Source organism: Littorina saxatilis, linkage group LG8, assembly GCF_037325665.1.
Source record: "Littorina saxatilis isolate snail1 linkage group LG8, US_GU_Lsax_2.0, whole genome shotgun sequence".
In the NCBI taxonomy this organism is placed as follows: Eukaryota; Metazoa; Mollusca; class Gastropoda; order Littorinimorpha; family Littorinidae; genus Littorina; species Littorina saxatilis.
The window spans coordinates 74,589,376-74,607,754 of NC_090252.1; the positions used below are offsets into that span (position 1 = coordinate 74,589,376).

Below are 18,379 nucleotides of genomic sequence, written 5' to 3' on the forward strand. Positions count from 1 at the left end.
TATGTAGGATAAACAGAATACTACATGGCTTGCTGTTCCGTACCAGATTTACACTCGTTGCTTTTTGAAATAGTGAACAGCTCGCTTTCGCTCGCAGTTCAATATTTAAAAAAACAACTCGTGTAAATCTGGTACGACACAGCAAGCCATGTAGTATTCTCTATATATCCTGGAACAATGATGTCAGAGTCTAACACATCATCTGATAGTCTGGATTCAGAAAAAACAAACATATGAAAACTTTTTCCAGAATTAAAAACTACATTTGAAACATCAGTCATTTTGTTATATAAATGATTAATATTCAGGTGATAGAGAGAGAGACAGAGACAGATAGACAGACAGACATACTGATAGACAAACAGAGGAAGAGACAGACAGACGAACACACAGACAGACAGAGACAAACACACAGAGACACACATACAGACTTTCACAATGGTTCACTATTGTACGTGCAATTAATTTTGTTAAACTACACGTTACGTTCACCACTGCGTGTTTTCTGTATTGCTTTTCTCGTTCAGTGCAGCTACCTCGCAGATAGAGAGAGAGGAGAGAGAGAGAGAGAGAGAGAGAGAGAGAGAGAGAGAGAGAGAGAGAGAGAGAGAGAGAGAGAGAGAGAGAGAGAGAGAGAGAGAGAGAGAGAGAGAGAGAGAGAGAGAGAGAGAGAGAGAGAGAGAGAGATAGAGAGAGAGAGAACTCGAACTCGAACTCGAACTCGAAAACTTTATTACCGAGAGAGAGAAAGAGAGAGAGAGAGAGACAGAGAGAGACGGAGAGAGAGACAGAGAGAGACAGACAGACAGGCAGACAGACAGGCAGACAGACAGACAGGCAGACAGACAGAGACAGAGACTCAGAGACTGAGAGAGAGAGAGTGACAGAGACAGACAGACTGATAGACAGACAGAAGGAGAGACGGACAGACGAACAGACAGACAGAGACAAACACACAAACAGAGACACACAGACAGACTAAAACTCTGGTTCACTATTGTATGTGTAAGTTATTTTGTTAAACCACGCGTTACATTCACCACTGCGTGTGTAACCATGTAAAAAGTTACCATCTCTTAATATGTGTTTACTTGCATTGTAATCCTGGGGGGGGGGGGGGGGGGATATAAATGTATGTAACGCGCAATACATGCCTTTTAACTGACTATAATTGGAATTTTCATTTAAAGACTAGCATAGCAGTGTGACACGTGGTTCATTCGTTATTACCTTATTACCAAGGACTACTAAACTTCCCTTTAGTAGTCCTTGCTTATTACAAAAAGAACAGGAGAACAGCACTGACGCAACCGGAAATAGAATTTATCAATGAAATGCTACCATCAATTAAGGAATCGATGCGATGTAAATTATCCTAAAACTTTATGTTGTATGATCACGACATCGTTTAGCATTTAGGATCAAATGGTGCCAATGTGTCCACAATGCACTAATCACAGACAACAGTTATACGCTTTACGTACATGTAACTCTCCAACTGATATTTTCTGCCACTTGAAACAAATGACTTTCGAAGGAAAATTAACTCCAATATGTAAATATTATGCATGAATTTTAATATTTACTTGCACTTTTTGAAAATAAAGCTTTTTCTACGATAAGGTGTTTACCCCCTAAATGTTTAAGTCATCCGGTAGAAAAACCGGAAGTATCGTGTTCCAAGCATATGTATATGTTTAAAAAGTTAATTGTGTTAATGTAGAACATCCTGTCAATGTATATGTTTAGGTTTGGAATACTTTAGGGGAAAAGCATAGCCAATATTCATTCATCTTCATATAACACCTCTAATCTCAGGGCCCATTTTGTTAGTGGGGGTAGGGTTTCAATCAGTCAAACATCATTTTCATTCAATATTTTCTGCCATTTCCAAGACATACACGTAATTGCAAAATGTCTTGAATTTTAAGATGCTTTAACTGACTATACCAAGAAAACCTGCACTTTTTGCAGAATGAGTTTTTTGTCCATGATTTATGTTTAAAAATGTCAATTCTTACAAGTCAAATGATAACGGTTGCCTCACCAGAGGGCACGCACCTACGACAAGAATCGTGTCTGCCAATTGAAATGCATATATTTTGAAATAAGGGGAATCATAACATATTTCACTGTAAAGTGTCTCACTTTAATACCTTCTGGGTTCATGGTGTATTTGGTTTAAGTGAATTGCAGATAAGGCTTTTTGAAAATGACAGCTATACATATATTTTATTAAAACTGAAACTGGTGGAGTGAAAAACAGACATGTTCTGAAGAAGTACTAAAATCATGTATGGGCTTGAACTTCACAGTTTGCGTGTTATCTTTTAAAGAAAACCCGTTGTCATCGCTAACAATGACCTAATTTACAAATACATATCGGTCGGTCATAGTCGCGTTTTTTTTAGAGAGGTAGTGTACAAAATGTCGTTTTGTACGTTTAAATTACATCTCCCTTATTTCAGTCATATGTCAATTAATAAGTAAATGCGCATACCTTTATTCAACGTTACTTTCACTTTAAGATCGCTTCTAACATTAGTATAATTTCTGACAAATGCACGCTATGTAATAATTTGATAACATTATTGACGTCATGTGGTAAAACCGGAAAGTTGAATTATTTTGCGATAGCAAAATCCTTTTACAATGGTCACTTTCCTTTTAAAACGAGGTGATCTTTAATGTTATGGGAAAAATCTAACAGATTGAACCAAATTATCCTTTTTCAAGCCTGTGTATGTGTAAACTCTTTTTCACTTCGACCCGGTTCGGTTTTCAGAGTTGATTCAAAATCATCCATCATGTAATGTATATGACTGTTGTTTTCCTCGGTAAATTAACAATTGTTGATGTTAAATAATTCTAGCTGTGAGAATGAACAATTTTCAAGATGTTTCTGATTGCGGTTTAACCAGGCGTTCGGTTACCTATACATATCGATTGAGAAAATGGCATTTCCTGTTTTGTCGTCCGCATGTTATACAGATGTTGTTAAAAATAAAACTGTGTATACGAATTAGGCATTTTACTTGCTGTCTGATGGCAACAATCTTTAATTTACTTATAACCGTATGCAGTCAAGCGATACATGACGTTGTTTTGTAACCTACCCCCTGCGTCATGGCTGCATTTTTGCAGAATATGGGTTATGTTACGAAAACGCTTCTCATTCTTAGGTGGTTGGGTTTAGCCATTTGTCGTTTACCGAACTGTGGCTGCAAATAAAACGAACTTTCCAAAAAGCATAATATCTAATGTGACCACCCAAAGTAACCCTCCCACTATAGCCAGCCAGGTGACTATATCATTTGCTGCAACACCGGTGACGACGATGATGATTTATTATCGTCCATGACGACGACGACGACGACGACGACGACGATGATGACGGCGACGACGATGATGATGACGACGACGACGCCGACGATGACTATGATGATGATGATAAAAAGTTAAAGAGCTTTAAAGTGGTAGTGGCGGAGGAAGCAGCATCACCAGCAGTAGCATTAGTACTTGCTGGGGTGATGGTGGTGTGATGGTGGTGTTGGTGGTTGTTGTAATAGTGGTGGTAATGGTGGTGGTGATAGTGGTGGTAATGGTGATTGTGGTAATAGTGGTGGCAATGGCATGGTGGTGGTGGTGGTGATGGTGGAGGTGGTAGTCATAGTTGTAATGGTGGTGGTGATAGTTTCTGTTGGTAGCAACAGTAGCACATCACCCTTCACACACGTTAACCTTCACTCACATCATGTTCTGATAATGATGTTCACATGTTAACCTCCATTTTCGTCATGTTCTTATAATGATGTTCACATGTGCAACTCTTAGCTTATGTTGAACCGATTTTGTGTTGTCGGTGAAGACGTAATCAAGCATTGATACAGCAAAATATGTTGTGAAGTTAACCAAGTGAAAAGTCAGCCCGAACTGTGATCAGTTGCCGACAGGCTTCAGGCCTAGAAGCACCTCCCGTTGAAAACTGTACTACTTTGAACAGGGACCCTGAATACGTTTGCTTTCAATCACGCGCTACTCTGTCAGAAGGCGTAGTTAGCGGAGTTATCCCTTTTCAGTGTTTCGTTATGTCTTGCCGGACCTAGACGTTAAACAAACGGCTGAGCTTAGTGTTTATATGGCGACAACTCTTCTTCCATCTCGCCGGACCTAGACGTGAAACAGACTGTTGGTGACAACTCTCCTTTCCATCTCGCCGGGACAAAATTATTTAGAGAACTGTCAAAAATCAACAAGATCACCAATAAACAAAGAAACAAATAAGAAAAACTAGCAAGAGAAGCTGTAAGTTGAATTGTCACCTGTTCCTGGCGCTCCCGTAATGCAGACTCGTGGCGGGTCTCTGTTCAGCAGCCCGAGCTGTTGCAGGGTCAGAACCAGAAGTGCCAGCCTCCGCCCCAGTTCCGCCACCGCCTGTCCTGCAGTCCGCACCTCCACACGGACACCGTTGTAGCAGGATACAGACACCATGGTGGCCGGTCCGACAAACCTGTAACAAAAAACAATCGTATTGAAAAACAACAAAAACAGATACGATTCGTCCAACGAGAAATGATTACACTGAAAGATAAGAGAATAACATTGCTCCAGCACTGTGACATAACTGACATGATATTGTCACTTCTCTCACCTGGCCACGATATCCAGGTAAAGTTGATCAGTGAGCCGAGTGTCCACAGTACAGGCCATTCTGTGTTGCCACCAGGTGCTCAGCTTCGATATCACGGCGGGTGTCACGTGCCAGTACGATGTAGGCTGGGACAGTTGGTCAGAGCAACAGCACAGCTGTACGGCCTCTGCTGCATTGGCCGCACCCAGGCTCCGACACACCGTCTGCAGCAGAGACATACATGAACGTAATACTGTATGTTAGCGTGTGACACCAGCATTGTCGTGAGGTTGGTTGAAAGCTGACTCAACACACATCCATTTTTTTCTACAGTAGTGTGAATGTGCCCTGTGTCAAAGAAAACGCTGGCAGATCACAGATACGGTAGAGTTGCATTGTGCGCGTTCATTTGACTTCAGGTGTCATCTTTGGTTGCGCTATGAACGTCAGAAAAGCCAAAGAATGCATACGATCGGGACTAGATTAACTACACAGTAAAGCTTACAGCTTACACTATGATCAGAAGGAAAGCTAAAGTCTGGATACCATAGGAACAACACTGACAACACGGTACAGCTGACGTCATTGGGAAACGTTACAATCGTGAAATCGCTGCTTGAAACTTGATTTTAACACTGAAAAGAATCCGGACTTATCAACTTCCAAAGAACATATGTGTCAACCTTGTTGTTTGCTTGTAAATATCGTGTTTCGAATTTCGAATGGAACGTTTTTATACAAATTGCACCCTCTCCCCCCCCCTCCCCCACCTCTTCCCTCTTCCATCCCCTGCTTTATGAGTTTCCAAAAGCCTGACGCAGCCTCCCCCTCCCCTTCCCCCATAACTCTCTCTTAAGAAAAAGCCCAGCCTTAAATCTCCATCCTTGCCAAAAAAGGTTCAGTTCAGTTCAGCTCTATCTCATCTCGCCCTCTCCACCCCCGCTCATCTCTCTCTCTCTCTCTCTCTCTCTCTCTCTCTCTCTCTCTCTCTCTCTCTCTCTCTCTCTCTCTCTCTCTCTCTCTCTCTCTCTCTCTCTCTCTCTCTCTCTCCTCACCTGTTCGAGCTGTTCATCGTTGTCCAAGACTCGCTCTAACTGAGCGCTGCTGACGTAAGGTAAGAAGAGAGTTTTCTTGACAGTTATTCCAGGTCTGATGTCACTCACAAGGTGCTTCACCACTCTCTCCGACTTGTCCAGCTGCTTGACCGCTTGCTTCACCTTCTGGGCAAGGTAGGGATTGGCCGGGGCACCCTTGGTTTTCCCCACAGACTTGAGCTCTCCGATTAGAATGCCGAGCTGGCGGTGGATCAACAAAAAGTCAAAATCGCCCTGACGATCTTTTGGTAAGTCTTTGGGCCGGGGGAGCTGTTTAACGGCAGCGGCGTAGGCAGGCTCGTTGAGGTAGCTGCCGAACTGTACCTGAGACAGGATGAACATGGCCTCGTGACGACTGTCGCCAAGCTCCTGCAGGTTTTGCATCACGTGGTTCTGGGTAAAATCATCTTGTAAGTCGCAGTCTTGCATTCCTACTGGTGGGAGATGTGGCCCTGGCTCCTCAGCCCACATATGCTGCGGTACTGTCCATCCCTCAGGGTTGGTACTAAGAGCTGTGTGGAACGGCCGGGCACTAGCTTGTGGCTGTAGCACATGCATGGACAGACCGGTACCGGGTACAGTGCCCCTGACGTAGGGCACCCTGTTAAAATGTACCGGCGGCACACAGTAGGTACGGGTGGCAGCATCAGGGTAAAGTGACGACACGATCCTCCGCCAGTCGTCAGCCTCTGGATGTTGCGTGTTTCTGGCCGCCATGGTCCCGGGTTCAAACCTCAAGTGCTATAAGCGTCGTGCTTCGTTACTTGCTCACATCCGTCTGTCTCGTTGCACTGCCGGATTTGATCAACGCTTTTTTCTTACCCTTACACCCGGTTAAAGGATCAGTCTTGGCTCCACGCATGTCATGTTATGCTGGTTTTGATCAACGTCTTTTCTTTCCCTTACACCCGGTTAAAGGATCAGTCTTGGCTCCACGCATGTCATGTTATGCTGGTTTTGATCAACGTCTTTTCTTTCCCTTACACCCGGTTAAAGGATCAGTCTTGGCTCCACGCATGTCATGTTATGCTGGTTTTGATCAACGTCTTTTCTTTCCCTTACACCCGGTTAAAGGATCAGTCTTGGCTCCACGCATGTCATGTTATGCTGGTTTTGATCAACGTCTTTTCTTTCCCTTACACCCGGTTAAAGGATCAGTCTTGGCTCCACGCATGTCATGTTATGCTGGTTTTGATCAACGTCTTTTCTTTCCCTTACACCCGGTTAAAGGATCAGTCTTGGCTCCACGCATGTCATGTTCTGCTGGTTTTGATCAACGTCTTTTCTTTCCCTAACACCCGGTCAGACAATCAGCGCCAGACACATGTTCAGTGCTGCTGGGTATCTCACTCAGTGACAGAATGAAACAAACCTGAACACGCCTGGTTCTCATTGGTTTGCTTGGACCACACTTCTGACTCAGCTGTTCCGTATCTCTTTACACAACTTCGTGACACATCAGTTTGTCATGTTTTTTGTCACTCACCGTTATCGGGTGTGGCACACAGTAACACAAAATCCATTGCGAAATTATCCCAGTCATGCAGACTACACCCTCACAGACACAAGTCATTTCTCTCAACCAGGCAGACTACACTGTCGCTGACACAAGTCATGTTTAACTGTAAGCAAGACATAACTGTAACTGACACAAGTCGATGATGAAAATCAGTTTTAAGTTCTCCTGGCAGCAGTGTCCAAACTGGCACAAGTCGCGTCGCACCTCTACTTTACACAGTGTGGGGGCACACTGGGAGCTGACACGTCGTCACAGCAAGACTGACAAAGCCGTTTGTTACCGCTACGTCACGGATTCACAATGCACGGGTTGCTATGAATAGACGCGAAGCGCAATTGCAAGTGCGACAAAGTTCTGTTTGCAACACACACACACAAAAAAGGTTGTTTATCGTTGTTGTTTTTCCAAATTCAACGCGTGACTCGATCGCTTAGATGAGTTGTCTTATCGACTTAACGCATGTTTAATAAGTACGAGATAATTTGAAAAGCAGTTAATATCCTTTTCCTTAACCTGGTCTCTGTGTTGGCTTGTGGCTTGAGAGAAGAAGATGGTTTGTTGAAATTGGTCATTACTTTTACACAGCATCCTTTTAATCTTGGCTAAAACAAGTTGTTTTTTGTACTCATAGTTATCAATATATCACAATCTTGTGTTACAACAGCGAGTGAAAGATCCTGCCATACGCTCAGTCTGGATCCAGAAAGTCTTTGAGCGTTGGCGCTGTTGCTTTGAAGTGGGTTTTGTGCTGTCTATGGCAGCCATTGAAAGTTGTCATTTGGCTGAACGACATAACACCGTGTCTCTGTCTTCATGCACCCAGTGTGACTGGGAGAGTGTCTCAACTCTAGGCGCGCACCATTGGACGTTGAACGTGACGAGGTGCGGCAAACCATTGCGTCTTTGTATTGATTGTTACGAGAGAAATGAAAACACCTTTCATTTGGATTCAATACAACCACTTTTAATACTGGAGAAAAACAAGTCGCGTAAGGCGAAAATACAACATTTAGTCAAGTAGCTGTCAAACTCACAGAATGAAACTGAACGCAATGCAACGCAGCAAGACCGTATACTCGTATCATCGTCAGTCCACTGCTCACGGCAAAGGCAGTGAAATTGACAAGAAGAGCGGGGTAGTAGTTGCGCTGAGAAGGATAGCACGCTTTTCTGTACCTCTCTTCGTTTTAACTTTCTGAGCGTGTTTTTAATCCAAACATATCATATCTAATGTTTTTGGAATCAGGAATGACAAGGAATAAGATGAAAGTGTTTTTAAATTGATTTCGACAAATTAATTTTGATAATAATTTTTATATATTTAATTTTCAGAGCTTGTTTTTAATTCAAATATAACATATTTATATGTTTTTGGAATCAGCAAATGATGGAGAATAAGATGAACGTAAATTTGGATCGTTTTATAAAAAATTTTTTTTTTTTACAATTTTCAGATTTTTAATGACCAAAGTCATTAATTAATTTTTAAGCCACCAAGCTGAAATGCAATACCGAAGTCCGGGCTTTGTCGAACATTACTTGACCAAAATTTCAACCAATTTGGTTGAAAAATGAGGGCGTGACAGTGCCGCCTCAACTTTCACAAAAAGCCGGATATGACGTCATCAAAGACATTTATCAAAAAAAATGAAAAAATATCTGAGGATATCATACCCAGAAACTCTCATGTCAAATTTCATAAAGATCGGTCCAGTAATTTAGTCTGAATCGCTCTACACACACACACAGACAGACAGACACACACAGGCACACACGCACATGCACCACGACCCTCGTCTCGATTCCCCCCTCTACGTTAAAACATTTAGTCAAAACTTGACTAAATGTAAAAACCAGTGAGAGCTAGAGCAAGTTTGGGAGGCCTGGTGGTATCCGTGCTGGCTTGTCCCACAAACATAAATACACGATTCTTTACATGGACTAAGGTAGACTCTGAGCCTAGACAACAGCAACCCAGTCAGCACACGATATCGGGTCGATATCGGTCCGATATCGGATTTGACCGGATATCTCGGACCAAGATATCCGATATCGGTCCGATATCGGTCCGATATTGGATTCCAAGTTTGCTCATCAGATTAACGTTAAATTAATGTTAACTTTTTACGTTAATTAAGTTAACATTAATTTAATGTTAATCTGATGAGCAAACTTGGAATCCGATATCGGTCCGATATCGGATTCCAAGTTTGCTCATCAGATTAACATTAAATCAATGTTAACTTTTTACGTCAATTAAGTTAACATTAATTTAATGTTAATCTGATGAGCAAACTTGGAATCCGATATCGGGTCGATATCGGACCGATATCGGATTCCAAGTTTGCTCATCAGATTAACATTAAATAATGTTAACTTTTTACGTTAATTAAGTTAACATTAATTCAATGTTAATCTGATGAGCAAACTTGAAATCCGATATCGGACCGATATCGGACCGATATCGGATTCCAAGTTTGCTCATCAGATTAACATTAAATTAATGTTAACTTTTTACTTTAATTAAGTTAACATTAATTTAATGTTAATCTGATGAGCAAACTTGGAATCCGATATCGGACCGATATCGGACCGATATCGGATATAACGTTAAATTAAAGTTAATTTTGTTTACGGCTAATGTCAGTTTTACCAAATAAAAAGCATAATATAATGGTTAGATTAACGTTATTTAAACATGTGTTTTTTTACGTTGAGTGCGAAAATAAAAAAAACCAAAATAAAACTATAATTAAATTTTTTATTGAGATTTTTTTTTTTTTTCCTCGGACAAAGATATTCTGATATCGGTCCGATATTGGATTCCAAGTTTTCACATCATCGCCAATACAATCCCATCCATCACACCAATATTGGCACGATATCAGACCAATATCGGATACGATATCGGGTCGATATCGGACCGATATTGGATTCCAACATTGGGCCAATATAGTTGACGTTAATTTAACGTTAATCTGATGAGCAAACTTGGAATCCAATATCCGACCGATATCAGGCAGATATCGGATATCTTGGTCCGAGATATCCAGCCAGCACCCCGATATCGGACCGATATCGGACCGATATCGGGATACGATATCGGGTCGATATCGGATCCCGATATCGGATTTCAAATCGGGTCGATATAGGATTACGACATTGGGCCAATATTGGATATAGGTCCGATACAAAGAACCAAAATAAAACTATAATTAAACTTTTTATTAGAATTTTTTTTCTCCCTCAGACCAAGATATCCCATATCTGCCCGATATCGGTCCGATATTGGATTCCAAGTTTGCTCATGAGATAAACGTTTAGTTTTTACGTTAATTTAACGTTAAATTAACATTAAATTAACGTTCATTAAAACAAAACCATAATATAAAGTTAAATTGAAGGTAATTTTCGTTTACGGCTAATGTCAATTTTACCAAATAAAAAGCACAATATAATGGTTAGATTCAAGTTATTCAAACGTGTGTTTTTTATGTTGAGTGCAAACATAAAAAGAACCACACATAAAAACGGTCATACACGTAAAATTCCACTCGTGCAAAAACACGAGTGTACGTGGGAGTTTCATCCCACGAATCCAGAAGAAGAAGAACAAGTCGCGTAAGGCGAAAATACAACATTTAGTCAAGTAGGTGTCAAACTCACAGAATGAAACTGAACGCAACGCAACGCAGCAAGACCGTATACTCGTAGCATCGTCACTCCACCGCCCGTGGCAAAGGCAGTGCCAGTGGAATTGACAAGAAGAGCGGGGTATTCGTTGCGCTAAGAAGGATAGCACGCTTTTCTGTAGCTCTCTTCGTTTTAACTTTCTGAGCGTGTTTTTAATCCAAACATATCATATCTATATGTTTTTGGAATCAGGAACCGACAAGGAATAAGATGAAAGTGTTTTTAAATTGATTTCGAAAATAAAATTTTGATAATAATTTTTATATATTTAATTTTCAGAGCTTGTTGTTAATCCAAATATAACATATTTATATGTTTTTGGAATCAGCAAATGATGGAGAATAAGATGAACGTAAATTTGGATCGTTTTATAAATTTTAATTTTTTTTTTACAATTTTCAGATTTTTAATGACCAAAGTCATTAATTAATTTTTAAGCCACCAACCTGAAATGCAATACCGAAGTCCGGGCTTCGTCGAAGATTACTTGACCAAAATTTCAACCAATTTGGTTGAAAAATGAGGGCGTGACAGTGCCGCCTCAACTTTCACGAAAAGCCGGATATGACGTCATCAAAGACATTTATCAAAAAAATGAAAAAAATGTTCAGGGATTTCATACCCAGGAACTCTCATGTCAAATTTCATAAAGATCGGTCCAGTAGTTTAGTCTGAATCGCTCTACACACACTCACACACACACACACACACACACACACACACACGCACATACACACACACACACACAGACAGTCACACGCACATACACCACGACCCTCGTCTCGATTCCCCCCTCTATGTTAAAACATTTAGTCATAACTTGACTAAATGTAAAAAGGAAGTGTGCATGCTAACATGAAACAAAACAAAAGACAAATAAATAAAACCATTAGAAATATGTTGTGAGAATATGTTCTAAACATTTATTCATCATTTCCATGATATATATACTGTACATTTAAAAAAAAACACACCATAAAACCATGATAAAAATGTCGGAAGTTGAATCAGTTCTAAAGTTTCTGGAAGTGAGTTTGGATACATGTATCCCACTTTTAGGTTCTGTACCTAGAAATTTACCAATTCTATTCCATCTTTTGGGTTTAAAAAAAATAGTCTTCGCACAGCTAGGTATCTTGTACATGTATCCGAATGATGCCAGAGACACAAGGAAAGATGAGGTTATTTGCAACACCACCAGCAGAGGAAGAAGTCATTCACTTTGCAGCAGCAGATAAAAAGAATTGTTGAATTTGAAGCAGGAGCAGACACAGAAGTTGTTGAATTTGTAGCGTCATCTGCAGACAAAGAAGTTGTTGAATTTGCAGCAGACGATATACTTGTTAAACCTGCAGCAGCAAACGAAGAAGTCATTCACTTTGCAGCAGCACCAGACAACAAGAATTGTTGAATTCGAAGCAGGAGCAGACAGAGAAGTTGTTAATGTTGAGTTTGCAGCAGACGATATATACTTGTTAAATCTGCAGCACCAGCCTTGGAAAAAGTTGTTGATACAACCAGTGCAGACGATGGCATGTCTGCAATAGGAGACTTTGAAGATCTGCTCCAAATGCCATGACATCTGCAAAGACAGAGAATGCAACAATCTTAAAACATAAAGAATTCAGTGTGATTTGAGAACTTCAGTGTAAACACTATAATTATGTCTTCTTTGTTAATGCTCTTTGCTAAATATAGAACTGAAGGTAAATAAGGTTTACATTGTCTTTGCATTATGCCAATAATTTACTTGTGTGTATATGCTAACTTTGATAGCATATTCTTCTGTGTTTGAATGAAATGCTCTTAGTCAATGCTGCCTGGCATGGATAACAACCCCCCCCCCTCCCCCCAACACACACAGAACACCTTCCCGAAGTTTTTTCCAAGACTAAGACTGAGTAAGAGTAAGACAATAATATGTCAGTTGGACCTGGACTAAAAATATGTATAGGTCCAGATGTCCCGGCTACAACAAATTGTTCTGTCAGAAGACCTCTTATAGTTCTTTATGTCGAAATTGATGTGATGGTCGACCAGCCAAGATTTAGAACAATGCGTCATAAGCATGTATTAATGACCCCAGACCGAAGCCTGACAACAACACTGCCTTCTCTCATAAATGATTTTCAGTTATAAATATAATATGACTGCTGGAACATTCATCAAGCGTTAACGTGGATTTTACCTGCAAACACACACACACACACACACACATACACACACACACACACACTTACTTGGCCTCAAAAGCCAGAATGTCACTTGTCAGGGTTGTAACTTGTAGTTTACATCCCTGTGAATGCTTTCAGTGGTATCCTCATGGTAATTCCTCCCACCCTGCAATGAAAGCATTGATGTGTGAGTTGCATTACAGTAGAGAACAGTGGTCAATCAAAACTTGTTTTAAGTGTCTTTGAAAAGACGATTTTCGAAAATAACTCTGAGATCTCTTATAAATGTTACTGTACAGTAATGGATTAGACCAGAAGCTGTGAGATTGAACAAATGTGTGAAAATGTGTGGCAATTATCAGATTGACAGAGAGAAATAAAATATCAGAGAGAGAGAGAGAGAGAGAGAGAGAGAGACAGACAGACAGACAGACAGACAGACAGACAGGGAGAGAGAAACAGACAGAGAGACTGAAACTGAGAAAGACAGACAGAGCAAGAAACTAGAAAGACAGAAGGCAGGAAAGAAAGAGAAAGAGAGATAAATTCACCTTTCCAATCGTTATGCATGATATTGCTTTGATATTGGTGACTCGTATCAAAAATAAGTCAACAATCACAATGCCAACGGATTCTGAACTTATGAATATGATTATGAATTTACAACACAAGTCACACAGTGAAGTAACATTACCTGAAAGTTCCATTTGCCATTCGCTCAGCGTCATAAGATCTGCATTGTGTAGTCCTGATATATGCTGAAGTGCAGCATGTTATCTTATATCAGCAGACACACTGGCTTTGAAGTTGCAGGAGTGTTAAAAACGGTAAAAATACAGTACAAACTTTCTTGAGTTCGATTCGACAGAGAAAAGTCCGAGAGTAATGTCCCTTGGCGATCACGGGAGGTCACTCAGAATTACTTGTCCGGCAGTTACTGAGTAAACAAATGGCGAAATGCGTTGGGAAGATTGAAAACAGGCAGTTGCTAGAGCACTATGTTATACAACATCAGAAACGATCCTGACTGGACAGTCCAATACTAAGACAGAAGGAGGAAGACAGAACTGGACTGGTTTCAAGAGTGTTCCAAACAGTCGATCATCATGCATCACGTAAAACGTTGAGTGAGTATCGCCTATGCCTATGAACTTGGAAGATAGTTTTGCTAATTATTGAGACTTGATGTATTTTTTTCTCTTGGAATATATGAGACTAAACAGTGTGTTTGTTTCTTAGGTGTGTGTGTGTGTCACTGTGTGTGTTTGTGTCACTGTGTGTGTTTAGGTGGTTGCTGATTTTCTTTATTGTTGTTGTAAAAATAAAATGGTGATTTTAACTAAGAATCCTTTTATGGTTCTGTTGTGCATAATAAACAGTTTTTATTCTTTCAGATTTATAAAAATACCTCTCTACACACACACACACACACACACACACACACACACACACACACACACACACACACACACACACACACACACACACACATTGAATGTAGACAAATAAATCTGCCAGTGATGGAAGAAATGGTGAAGAACAAATGAAAGGTGAGGGAGGTTTTGCAGACAGCATGTCTCCTTATGAAAGCACAAACATGTTCATACAATGTCAACATTTTATATGATCATCTTGTTGCGTCATACTCATAACGGTTAATCTTTTTACTGCAGCTGGCCGTGAGGAAGCGCCATATTCAAACCGACAACAAGCAATTCGAACAGGTGCTTGCGAAGTGGTTGACAGGATTGTCGGATCGTCTACATGGTGGGAGGATGTCGAAGATCAACACAGAAAACGAGGACGAGGACTAAGATGAAGATGGTAAATAAAATTAGTGCTAATGTGCTGACAGCCAGCAAGGAACACGCCTCTCGGATTCACTCTCTCTTCATTTTGTGTTATTTTGCCTCTACATGATATAATGCCTCTACATATATATATGATATAATGCCTCTGCAAGGATTCCCTAGGCCTGCTGTTTTGGAACAAATGCTATGTGCAATTATGTCGGAGAATGGGCTGACATCGTTCAATACCGACTGTTGTGGCGACTGAACAATGGCGATACTGCGTTTTTGATGTTCGACAAAGGCGGCCATGAAAAAGTGCGTCGGTGGTGCTACGTTGTGTGTCTCCAACTTTCAATCGCAGCTGACAGTGTCAGATTCAGGCTGTATGGTGCGGAGTGATGTTGTTGCGAGTGACGCTGATAGGCGGAAGGTGACAGACGATGCCAGATATGACGGAGACAAAGAACATCAATGGTCTAACCTAGCTGATATGTTTCAGAGGATGAGCGAGGAAAGCACCGTGAGGATAAAAGAGATGGTCTGAACATTTCCCGTTCCCCACCCTTGTGAAGAATTGGAGCGTAACAATCATTTGTTTTGATTATCATGACTGGACAGAACCGTTGCGTGACCAGTCCGTTGTTTGTTGCAAATCGAAAGACTTATTTAGTTATAATTGATTTCATAACTGGTTATCCGTTTGCGACAATTTTCCCGTCTCCTTTGTGTTCATTTGATCCATGCGTTTTGTGAAGTTATTGTTATTTCCTTATTCCAAGGGGGCTATCGCCTTATGGAATTAAATACTTTGACTTTGATGGGTCACATGAATCGTGACACTCCATAATTATTCGGTGGGGACCCATTGGTTAGTGGTCTGCTCTGCAATGCTGTGAGTCATGGGTTCAAGCCCGTCCTTTAGCAGCAGAGTGGATGACATTTCAGTGGATGAGTTATCTTATCACAAGGTCAGTTATTAATTGTATTAACTGTTGAATTTTAATTGATAGTTGTAATTTGTTTATGTTGCATTGGTAACTTATGTGTTTTCAATGATACAGTTAGTTATTAAATTATTCTCATTCTGCCTTTGACTCACTTTCATTTGTACTTGTGTGACAATGTTTATTGACTCACTTTCATTTGTACTTGTGTGACAATGTTTATCAACTACTTCATCTTATCATTTCTGTCTCCTTTTAAATTTTCTTCTGTTCTTGGGCCAGAAATCTAATATTTACGGATTACAGCAAGTTTTAGTGCAGGTCAAAGACGAACAAGTGCGAAAGCAATTGCCAAGCATGAAGCATGTTTTCATTAGTCAAGAAGTAAAGTCAGAGGTTCAAAGATGATCAGATAATTAATGCCAACTATTCGCTGGTTTTGCTTCATCGACTCTGCGGGCAGCTTCCAGGAAACCAAAGTTTTCAGGTTCCGGGGGAAGTATGGTTGCAAAGCTGAAACTTAAAGGAATTGACGGAAGGGCACCACCAGGGCACCATAGAAGGGCACCATCCTTATCGGTTCCCGATATCAGTCCATTATTGGTTCCCGATGTTAGGCCGATATCAATTCTCTATATCGTACCGATATCGGACCAATATTAGTCCAATGTCGGAATCCGATATCGACCCGATATCGTCCCGATTTGCAATCCGATATCGGTCCGATATCGGGATCCGATATCGGACCGATATCGGGATCCGATATCAAACTGATATCGACCTGATTTGCAATCTGATATCGGGATCTGATATCGGGATCCGATATCGATTCTCTATATCGTACCGATATCGGACCGATATCGGACCAATGTCGTAATCCGATATCGACCCGGTATCAACCCAATTTGCAATCTGACATCGGGATTTGATATCATGCCGATATCGGGATCTGATATGAGGTCGATACCGATTCTCTATATCGGACCGATATCGGGTCGATATCGGTCCGATGTCGTAATCCGATATCGGTCCGATATCGACCGGATTTGCAATCCGATATCGGTCCGCTATCGGGATCTGATATCGATTCTCTATATCGGACCAATATCGGACCGATATCGGACCGATATCGGACCAATGTCGTAATCCGATATTGACCCGGTATCAACCCAATTTGCAATCTGACATCGGGATTTGATATCGCGCCGATATCAGGATCTGATATGAGGCCGATACCGATTCTCTATATCGGACCGATATCGGGTCGATATCTGTCCGATGTCGTAATCCGATATCGGTCCGATATCGACCCGATTTGCAATCCGATATCGGACCGATATCGGAATCCGATATCGACCCGATATCGTATCCGATATCGGTCCGATATCGGACCGATATCGGGGTGCTGGCTGGGAAAGCGCTGTTTTTGAGGACTCATATGACTATTCCATTGGGTTTTTTCAAGCACATACAAACAATTCAGCAAATGAATATATAGAGCTTAAACAATGACCACGAGTTGATTACTGGAAAATATAAACCACGAGTGGGTATTTGCAGCCGCTTGGTAATTCACGAGTGTGCGGAGCACACGAGTGAAATACCAAGCGGCTGCAAATACCCACGAGTGGTTTATTTTCCAGTAATCAACGAGTTGTCGTCATTGTTTAAGCTATTTATACAACGAACAACACGGGTCGAACATGCAGTTATGCAGACGACATTTTGTACGCAATTTCATTTCAGCCTAATCACTCAGAGTGTCAAATGCGCGTCATTCAAATAGTCCCTATTCTTTTACTTTATTCTTAGTCTCCGACTCGTCGTCATTATACTTGTTTGGTCTAAATATCGGACCCCATTGCTACGATTAAAACACAATAGCGTTTATATAGCTATTCTGACGATACATTCTGTGTTAAAATCATGTTTTTGTCAGCAACAAGGGCCAGAATGGTCCATGTCGTTGATAGCAGACGACAGTTCCCTTTCCGCATGAAGCCACGGAAATAACCGAACATTGAAAAACCCACGGACATGTATTACGGAGAAAACTCGGGATAACCGGATGTTTAGCATTACGTCAATATGCTAGGAATCATATGACGTCATGACGTATCGTGCTTGCCTACGTAGATTGTATATGTTCGAAAGTCTGACTTCTGTTGTGAATTCGCGTGGTGAAGACTGCGGTAAATCTGTAGATGATAAGAGAACAAGGATTGTCTCAGAAGAAACGACTAAATGTTTCAGACCGGTAACTTCATTTCAACATTGCACTATATAATGGACGTTCTATGTGACAGGAGAGTTTGCTGATTTTGTGTTAAACATTGGAGAGATCGTCTGCTAGAATCAGAGATAGGTCGCTTCAGATTGCAGCTTCTGGAAATTTGCAAGGTTTGTTGCCTGTTAAAGAACTGGATTTTACACGTACAGTAAGCAACAACAAAAACACACACAAAGCAAATGGCATCGTCTGTCGACTAGTCACAGAAACAAACCTGGCGAGGTATGCGTGTAGGCTACTTC

At 40.9% G+C, this 18,379-nt stretch overlaps 1 long non-coding RNA gene across 1 annotated transcript; it reads left to right on the forward strand.

Annotated features, from left to right (window-relative positions):
* Positions 1–13,864: 13,864 nt before the first annotated feature.
* On the forward strand, positions 13,865–16,197 carry LOC138974341 (uncharacterized). Its single transcript, XR_011458405.1, has 2 exons — positions 13,865–14,237; positions 14,784–16,197. It is a non-coding gene; the product is annotated as an uncharacterized lncRNA (long non-coding RNA).
* Positions 16,198–18,379: the final 2,182 nt, after the last annotated feature.